This window comes from Phyllostomus discolor, chromosome 3 (genome assembly GCF_004126475.2).
Source record: "Phyllostomus discolor isolate MPI-MPIP mPhyDis1 chromosome 3, mPhyDis1.pri.v3, whole genome shotgun sequence".
NCBI lineage: Eukaryota > Metazoa > Chordata > Mammalia > Chiroptera > Phyllostomidae > Phyllostomus > Phyllostomus discolor.
In genome coordinates this window covers 144,008,377-144,019,387 of record NC_040905.2, presented here as the reverse complement: position 1 = coordinate 144,019,387, position 11,011 = coordinate 144,008,377, and positions in this window count along the sequence as shown.

Below are 11,011 nucleotides of genomic sequence, written 5' to 3'. Positions count from 1 at the left end.
CCTGAGTCTCTATTTTATGCATGGAAGATTATGGGACTTTTCAACTTCAATAACTGCATAAGCCTATTCCATATGATAAGTCTTAGTAGATAGGTGGACAGATACATCAATATAGATATAAATGTATAATATAAATACATATGTTATAGAATCTATATATTATCTATCATCTATCTATCTATCATCATCATCTATGTATCTATAAACACACACACGTCCTACTGGTTCTCTTTCTATAGAGAAGGCTAATACACTATCAGATGCAAAAAGGAAGACTTTAAAATAAACCTAGAAGCAAATAGTTTACTTTGGAGGTGATTCCAGGAAGGAAAAGTAATGAAATGAAAAAAGCAAAGCACAAAAAAGAGAAAGCCAATAAAAGAGCCATTAGTAAGTAGTTGCCAGCAACTGGGACTCAATTATAGTTGCTACCCAAGAAACCCTTTGGAACATGTCCCAACAACAATCTCAGTTGAAGAAAGAAAGGATGTAGGGCCAATTCATTGACTCCCACCCCTATAGTTTAAAAACTTTTCTAGAAATTTACTCATTAATATTTCTGAGTGTTGCCTTTCTGATGCCCAGCCAGTTGGTATGGTGTTATAGAAAGCCTGCAGCTAGAGAACAAGAGATCCAGTCACTTTAGTTAATAAGCTTCTGGTTGCTAGAAGCTGTCTTTACCTATAGTTAGCTGCAGGTGAACTTAGTCAGGCCAAGGGCGTACATGGTGGGTCAGGAACACAATATTGCTAAAACACTTTCTACAAAATCCACTGTAAATTTTTTCCTGAAGTAACTGAACCTCCTCCCAAACATCAACTAGCTAAATTTACAGATTAAGTTCAAAGAAATGTGGTTTTCAGTAAAAACTATCAAAACACAAAGATAAAATTCAATAAACAGGTGCACATGTAATAAAAAGAGAACATTTATAGACAGAATATAAAAACAATGTGTTAGTATAATTTAAAGATGAATGAGGATGTCGTACAAAGCTAAACAATTAGATAAAAAGTAAATTAGCAGGAAAATTTAAAAATAGAGCAAATATTTCCAAGTATGAAAACAATAATAATGAAAATTAGAAGCACAAGGACTTGGCTTCTGACTACAATGGAATAACAAATACTAGATTTATCCTTTCACTCGAATCAACCAAGCCAAACAAAACAAAACAAAAACAAAAACAAAGACATGATTGAAAAAAATGTTAGCCAGACATTGGATATCAAACAATGTAGACAGCACCCATGAGAGATGAAACAAACAAGGTGAGCCCTGTGATTGACCCAATTTGTTTTCTTGAAGTGTTTGCAACCATGATAAACAAAGTTAGGAAGATGCTCCAGTCAGGAAGATGCTTGCAAACTCCCCAAGTTAAGAGGCTGTTTTGAATTCAGGGTGATAAAGTGAAATACAGGTCTCAGGACAGACTGCTGGAGAAATGAGAGTTGCACAGAAAAATGGCTTTGGAAATCAGCAGGGCCCCTATAAAAAGGCAACCCCCCCCCCAAAAAAAACAGGCAGTTCCATTTTTAGTTTTCTGAGGAAATTCCATACTGTTTTCCATAGTGGCTGGACTAGTGATATAAATAAACAGATCAGCCTCCAGCACCTACCCATTTAGAGTTTTAGAAGCTGGACTAACTTTAGATTGGATTAAATCCTTTGAGTTCTTGGATAAATTGAGGTGTGGGAAAAGCTTCCAGAATGATATCCTGAAATTCCGACCAATAAGAAACAGTGGGGGCTTGAAAGTAAACTGGCATAATATGAGAGACAAGTCTACATTTTGTACACGTTAACTTAGTAAAACAGTTATACCAGTTTAAAAAAAGTTGGAAAAAAAAAGGTGTTCCAAGCTAATATAAAATAACAGCAAGAGATGGAAGTTCATTTTTTTAGTAAGGTGTTATAAGGTTAAACTTTCATACACTCAGTATAATAGGAGATGACAATTGATACATTAAGATAAAATGTGTAAGATTTTACTATTTTTTTTAAATAAAAACCTTAGTCGGATGGATATGAAGTGATTCAACAATACATATATTGAATACAAATGAAACACTTAAAAAAAGTGAAAATTCACTATGTTTCTATACACTAGATTTAAATTTCAAAGGTTTGACATCATACAGAAAATATTTTCTAACAGCAAAGTCACTAATTTATAAACCAATAACATAAAAAAATATCAATGTGATTAATAATTTTAAAATGTCCCCCAAGTTAATTAGGTCAAAGACGATATTTCATTGAAGACAGAAGTAGATGTCAACAGGATAAAATACCAAAAAATAATTAGAACTAGATAATAAAATACAAAATTTAAGGAATTTTGTTAATAGAAATAAATCAATAGACAAGATGACCAGAGCCAAAAAGTAGCCCTGTGAATGACAATGTGATGAACTCAAGTAAAAGCAACAAAAAGGCATAAATACATGGCTCGTCATGAAATGAGCACTATACCTACACATTTTGAAGACATTAAAGAGATAAAGAGATAAAAAAAGATACCATGAGTGATTTTTTTTTACCAACACATTTTTAAACCTTGGTGAAATGGAAACATCCTAAAACACATAACAACAACAACAACAACAAAACTGTCTCAGAAAAACCCAACATAGAGACATGGAGACTTGAATGACCATTAAAGAAATTGGTCAGTAAACTTATGAAATTCTAAACCTAAAGTACTTTATTGGGGAATTCCTTTACACTTCCAATTGTACACAAGTTCTTATAACTTATGAAAAGAAGAAATAATTGTTCTTAACTGATTTTAGGAAATATTCAATAATAAAATTGAGAGGAACTATGAGACATGGAAATTAAAAACCAATTCAATTTATAATCATAAATACATGAATTTTAAACTTTAGTAAACTAAATAAAGAAAGATTTAAAACTGTATATATCATGACAGATTGAGTTTATTCTAGAACACAATGCCTTCAGAAAATAAGTAATTTAATTCACCTTTTAATAAACTTAAAAAATTATATACTCATAAATTACACACAAAATTTCATTGAAAAAATAATGACCATCCATTAAAAATCTTTAGCAAACTAAGAATGAAAAGACGTATCTTTAACTTATTAAAGCAAACTTTATATTTTTTGGTGAAACAATGACCATAACCATCACAGTAAGGATTGAATTGAAAAAGCAAAAACTACATTATGATTTTAACAGATGATGTTTGTGTATGGTGAAAATCCTAAAAATTAATAATAATTGTATTAATTAATAAGAGATTGTTACAAATTTGATGGATGGAAAATTAGCCCACAAAAATAATTTGATAATATTTAAAATGTACTATTTAATAGCAATTAAATATCAATGCATTGGAATAAATTTAATAAATTATGTGTAAGATTATTATGAGAATGTTATAAATTTTATTTAAATGATTAAAAATGACCTAAATAGAATTATATATTACAATCTCTTCAATAAATCCATATTAATGAATTTGGATATTTAATATCATAATAATGTCAACAACTGCAAAATTAATCAATAGATTCAATGTAATATCAATCAAAATTTATTTTTTGTTTATTTGTTCTGCTTTTTTTAGAACATAATAAGAGAAATAAAAAAGTACCCCAAGATACTCCTGAAGAAGATCAAAGTAGTTAGACTTTCCTTAACTTTGGTATTTAAGAGTGTGAGTTATTGGCATAATGATGTTGAACAGACTAGTGGAATGAAATAGCACAGAAATACATAACTGGAAACACAGTTTAGGCTATACCTGGTGTTAGCCAAAAGCAGAGAATAAATGATCATTTCAACATACAGTGTTAACAGAATTGCTTATCCTTATGGTAAAAATATGAAATTGAATCCTTACTTTACATAATACATAAAATTCCATTCCACATGGATTAAAGACTTAGGTATGAAAATGAAAATTAAAGATGAAATTCAATCATCTACTTGAAAAGGTCTCAATACAAATCTCTTGTCCAGGTTGTCCTAATAGGAGGATTTTTCTCATGGTTAGTGACTCCATTAATCTTTTAATGCTTCCTGAACTGTTTTCTAGAATATGCTCTTCTTTCTCTCCTATTCTCAAGCTCAATTCATTATTTATTTCCTATTCTTCAAAAATTTTGACCACTTTATTATCGAGTCACCTCTCCTTTTCTGAATTCAAATTGCTTTAATGTCTATACCAATACTTGCCAATGCATGTAACATAAAAATCTTTGAGGGAAAACGGAGTTCTATAGTTGAACAAATTTGGAAATCATTTCAAATTTTAATTGAAGATTCACAATGTACATTATCATATACTTTTGAGAAACTGTAGTAATAATGAACAACTGATTAACTTTGTTAAAGCAAACTTATTTAATCACGGAACCCTTCATTAGAAGAGCATTTAGAGAGTCATATTGGAATATATCTAATAACATATATCTACACTTCTGGGCACACAGTCTGAGAACATTGCTTAGAATCTTCAGTTTTACCAGGTAATCATAATGCATTTTATACATTTTGAAATTATTCAGGTTTTATGATTTTCTCATCTTCCTTACAAATTTTCTTCTCAGAAGAAAATAAAACAAACAAATAAATAAAATTTCAAATAGGAAACCAAGTAATTTTACACCTTAATTTATGGTCTATTAAAATTTTATTTTACTGAAAAAGTGAGGCTTATGATTATTTAGAAATACTATCACCATGGCAATGCTGAGTTCTTAAAATTATTATTGAATTAAATGGCTTATTTGGACACCAGTCATCAAGGTATAAAACCCAAATTCAGAGTCACCTCAGAATCATATGTAGATACATATGCACAAGCAATAATGTGTTGGTAGAACTACACTCTAATAATCATTTGAATATTCACTATATATTTGGCTACATGGGAACCTGTGTCAAATATTTCTTGAGATTGCTATTTGAATACAGTAACCAGATATTACAAATCTTTGTTTTATATTTAAATGGAGGACATTTTAAGAAGCAATATTTGCAGAAATGGAATTCAATAGAGAAAGATATTGAAATATATATAAATATCAAATATAAATAATCACTAAGTATAATAAAGTTAAAATTAAATCACAAATGAGGTTTGAATCATATCTCTGAAGGTCAGGACAATTTCTGTCATTGTGGGTAAACAAAGTCGTCCTCAATATTTCTTATTTCTAGCCTAGGCAATCAATGCCTAAATATTGGAAATGTATTTATATTCCATATGAATACTTGATGTCATTTTTCAAAGTTTGAAACTATCAGATATTACATAGTGTGCTATCATCACACCAAGGAAACTATCAGAGCAGAAATCAAGAAATATAAAACTATATATAATTCATAAATATGTAACTATATTTAATAGGCTTATACCAAGTAAATGTTCCATTATGGAGTTAAGAAATATTTATTACAATAATATCTCTATCTATCTACCTTTAGCTGTCATTGGGGAAAATTAACCTGCATATAATTGATGGGCCAGGATAAGTGGAAAAAGATGTAAACAAACACATGGTGATACTGTGTATAACACTGGCTTGTAAGTATTAATTTCAAATTACTGTTGCCTAACTGTCCTGTACTTTTGTATAATTCTTCACAGTCCTAAAATATTTTCATGTACATTAAAACTTTACAGAGTACAAAAATGTCAAATACAGTAACTAATCAGGTAAAAGAAACAAACCAACTAGGTGTTATCTTCTTTAAGCTTTTCAAGTGGTGAAGACTCAAGAATGTCACGTGGCTTGCCCAAATGCATGGAGATAACCTATATAGTCCAGTACACCTAAAAGTAGACTTAGTTCATGACAACCAACTACAATTCACCCACATAAAATTTTGTGGCACTGTGATGATTATTTTAGCTCTTGACTCTCAAAGCAAATTTATTGGGCAGATGTTAAAAGTTGCATTTTACAGAGAAGAAAACTGAAGCTTACCTGTAAGGACAATTGGTTATCTATTTAAAAATAAATAATTAAAAATAGATCCTCAAAGAAGCAAACATAAGATTTGCTATGTGGGAATTGTGTTGGGAGAAACACATAGGAGTGAAAAAGGTAAAAGGCTTGGGAGTGATAGAGAGAAACATCATACTGAAATGTAGGTCTAACCTCTGGGAGAAAAAAAAAAGACAAAATCTGGTAGAGTCCCAGACTGCAGTTCAATTTTTTAAAAGTTTGGCAAAATCAATAGGTCAGCCTTAAGGTAAAGTCACCAGTAAAGAGTGTTTGCTCTGTCACAGGAATGCACCTCAGTATCCCTGCCCACTAATTCATCAGGAAGCGAGTCTTCACACCTGTGCAGTAGATTCTGTTCCACTCTCCAGGGGTGGATATTTGAGTGGCACATTTGCATGGTCACCACACACCCTGACTTCATACAACAGAGGAATCACTTCATGGTGGATTGGAGTATTAATAATAAAGGAAAAACAACAAAGGATATAGAAAATATCTTTCCAGCTTTGGAGTAGGCAAGATTTTCTTACATAAGGTACATAAAGTACTAACATACAAGAAAACATTGACAAATTTCACTACATTAAATTAAGAGTTACTATCTCAATAGATACTGTAAATGAGTGAAATGATATGCCACATATTGAGCCAAGATATTTGCAACACATATGACCAATTAAGATCTGGTACCTAAAACCAATTAAAATAAGAATTTCTAAGGGTCTTAAAAAGGATCTTTACAAATGGGAGGCTCATATGCACAATAGGCATATGATAAAATAGTCAACCACTTTAATAATCAGGAAAATGCAAATCAATACAATCACAATACAATTAATACAATATAATGTCATAAGGTTACCAACCTAGCAGGTTGGTAAAAAAAAAATAATGATATACTCATCGGAAATAAAAACAGTCAAATACAAGAACTGGGAAGTTTCACTGTTGGTAGAAATATAAATTGGTACACCTATTTTGAAACAAGTCAGGCATTAATTCACTAATAAAGCCACAGATGTACACATGGCATCATCCAGCAAATCCACTCTTAAGTATATATCTGCATGCCAAGCGATACACTGGGAAAGTCCAGAGAAGGGGTATGGGAGGGTAGGATGCCACAGACAATAAAATATGTACATAATAAATAAATAGTGGCATATTCATGTCATTGATCACCATACAACATAGCAGATAAGTTAACAAAAGTTATATATTCAACAGAGACCAATCCTAAAAATATATTAAGCAAAAAAGTCACAAAACAAGAAGTCAATGTGATCTTCATTAAAGCAAACCAAAAGTGTACTGTATTATTGAAGGATTCATACATGCAGAGTAAAACTATAAAGAAAAACAGATGAATTAACGCAAAAATGCATTACTTTGGGGCAGGGGGGTTTAGCAGCAAATTGGAGGAAGGGACATGCAGATTTTTTTTTAAAAGTCAATAACTATAGTCCAGTGCTTGGTCATTTTTTTCAAAATGTAAATGTGTTTTGTATTCCTATTTGTGTACATATATTCCAGGTAATAGTCCTTTTATTGTATGTTTACAACACAAAGTAAAACTCAGAGACAATGAGTAACTTACTCAAAGTCACACAGTTGATAAGTAATGATGAATTTAAAATGCTCTGTGACCTGATTCTAAAATGTGTGCTCTTTTTTCACAAATTGTCATTGAATTAATTTTCTCTTAAATCTACATAACTGTTGGCCTTTTCAACAGTAGACATTTCACTTGGAATGTATATCTTAGATATTTAATAAGGAACACACTTGTTTTAAATATCTAATGTATTTTCTTTCCATATTTGGAAGCCACATTCACAGACCCTCAGAGGAGACCCATCATTTTTAATATCTCCTTTCTTACATTGTCTTTTCCTAGTATGTAAATGAACCCATCTCTGTCATCTTAGACATATTCTGAACTGTATATTCTTTTTTTATCTCCACCTAAGGACATGCTTATTAATTTTAGAGAGAGAAGAAGGAAGGGAGATAGTGAGGGAGAGAAACATCGATGTGAGAAACATTGATTGGTTGCCTCCTACAGTGCCCCTGACTGGGACCAAACTGGCAACGTGGGCACATGCCCTGATTGGGAACTGAACAGGCAACATTTTGGTTTATGGAATGACACTCAGCCAGCTAGCCAGCTCAGCCGCACTGGCCAGAGTTAAACTCTGTATTGTTTATCTCCTTTTTAGAGACAAACGAAAAAATTATGAGGCAGAGAATAAAAAAGAAAAAAGCATGCCAGCCCTGCTTGTAACACCCTCCTTACCAGCATCCTTGCTTCTTACCTTTCAAATAGCCAACTCATATTCAACCTTCAATAATTTGGTTACTACTTATTGAACATTAATATATGTACTGAGTGCTTTAGATTAACTTTCTAACTGAACCCTTGCAGACTGTGAGATAAGTATATTTATGCCTATTTTATAGATGTGGAGTTGGGAATGTGAGGTGCTGAGAGGCAAGAATGTATCCAAGGTGTCACGGTGAGTGACAAGGTGTCACGGTGAGTGAATTCATGATAAACGATAGGCAGCCTGCCTCCAGAGATGTTAGACTTAACTACTATACCATGTTGCCCCTTCAATAAATCTAAGCACATCATCTCTTCCATAACATCTCCTTCCAACTGCTTCCTCCAGACTCCATTGGTTGGGTTGGGATTTTTTTCCTATAGTCTACCATGCCACCCAGTGAATATATTTGTCATAAGGGCAAAGCATAAAGGTTGAGGGCATGGGGTCAGGAGTTATTTTGCCTAGAATAGAAACCTTTCTTTACTATATTTGATATATTTGAAATGGGGAGCAGAGCAGGGGCATCCCCAGAAAACCCCCATATCCTTTGGTTGGGGGAAAGGGAAGTGGACAATATGGAACTTAAGATACTTGGCATAACTATGGCAAGTTGGTAGCTATATAACAGTGGGCTACTGCTCTGGGCAAAAGGCATACATGACTTCCAGAGAGTATTCACGACATAGCCAGGGGTTTGTACAGGGCCTGCATGAGAGGCAGGAAGGCAGGGACCCATGTGTCACTGAGTCACTCTTGCCCTGACTAAAGATGGCAGCCAAGAGAAGGTAGAAGATATGGGAAACTGGAAAATGTAACTCATTGTAGTGGGAGATGGAGATGAGGTCACGTAGGAAACTGCAGGTCAGGGTTTAAATTAAGGGTGGGCAGAAAGTGAGAGGCTGGTCCACCATGGGAGAAAGAAAGATTCAGCCATGCGGCCATGCACCCTGAAAGGGAGGTAGTCATGAGAAAGAAGCTACAGCTATTCCTCTGAAGATTCAGCCATGCAGCCTGGGTGAGTAAGAAAGAGGAATAGCTATGAGGGAGCAGCCATTAGCTATTGCACACTAAAAGCTGCTACTCTAATTGTGCCTCCTCTAGCTGATTTCAATGCCACTAGGAACTCTGCCTTGTATGATGCTGACCTGCTGCCTCACAGACCTGCACTGTTTAGACTTGGGACATACAAAGAGGCCACTCTTTTGGGACTTGTGCCTTCCTAGACTTCACCATAATCCAATGCAACATGGCACAGGTTTTCCTAGACTGTTACATGAAGGCTGAGGACAACATACCCCGGATCCTGAAGGACAGAGCTACTACAAAAGATGGCAACTTTGAAACCCATGAGTGTATTTTCTAGAAGAGACGGAGAACTGCTTGTGAAGCATTTTAAGAACAGATGAGGCTGTGAGGGACTATTGGGCTTCTTTTTGTCTTACAGCCTGGTGGGGAGCAAGGGAAGTGCTGGGTCTCATGGAAGAACAGGTCTCTGCACTGGAGTGCTCCCAGCATGCCCCACCCCCCAGCCCCCAGAAGTTGGAATCCTGTAAATAAAAACTTCTTTCTCTAAACACTGATTGTTGGGTCATACACTGAGGGACCATATGCTTGCATCTCGCTTTGCTCTGTTTTTTATTTACTGAGTTTTCAGATAAATTAACTAAATAATTATAAAATGGAGCAGAACATACAACTTCAGGGCTACGGTGAGTTTTAAATGAAATGTAAGTCCTTAAGATGCTGTTTGAAACATAGTGAATACTCAGTACTCTCTGATATATTTGTCTTTCAGAAATGTAATAGTCTTTCTATTTGCTAATAGCTACCTGCACAAAAGATAAGCTGGATTAACAAATATGGGTTACTGAAGTCAGGAAGATGCTACATTCAGAATCTATTCTTACTCTTGCCAGGTCCTGAAGGTTGGGGGGAGGAGTTTTGTGGGGAGAAAGAAGGCAGTCAGAAACTCACAATTCTATACCTGCTTACATTTTCAGAAGGACTGAGAAAGTAAAGTGTGTGAAAGGCAAAAAAGTCAAAACTGCTGTTGCTTCTCTTGCACTGAAGATGTATACTGTATCCCCTTATCCTTTCAGATTCCACTGTTGGGTCAGATGAGATTCTGACTGGAGAAAAAAATCAAGTGATTCCCTGGAGGTTTCTTGAACAATCTGCTGGTCTTCAAGATCCTGGCAAGTGTATTTAAGCTCTCATTGGACTGAAATTGAAGATGGAGTGGTATATGCATGTTTTAGCAGGTCTGTAATAAAGAAAAGCCCTAAAAGGACCATAAGAACCAAGATGGCTTTATTTATAAAATAATTAACACAATTTTACAGACAATCCCAACACACCTCCATAATTTAAGGTTGCCAGAAACAACTAAGTTATTCAGAGTAATATCTAACTCAGGATTTCAAACGATTACAATTTTTGTCACTAAAAAAATTTTGTTAATCTAATTACTTATATACTATTTAATAAAATCTCCATTATTTTAGAGATTAAACATTCCCAAGTTTTAAGTATTTGAGGCATCTCCTCAATTCAAGCTTCTGTTCTTGTATCTTTTCATATTATACAGCCTTAAATTTTGCTTATAAGAGGAACAACTTGCTTCCAACACATTGTGCCACTTAAGTGCAATCTCATTTATACTAATTTTTAAATATAGATAAACAATATTTTAAAATA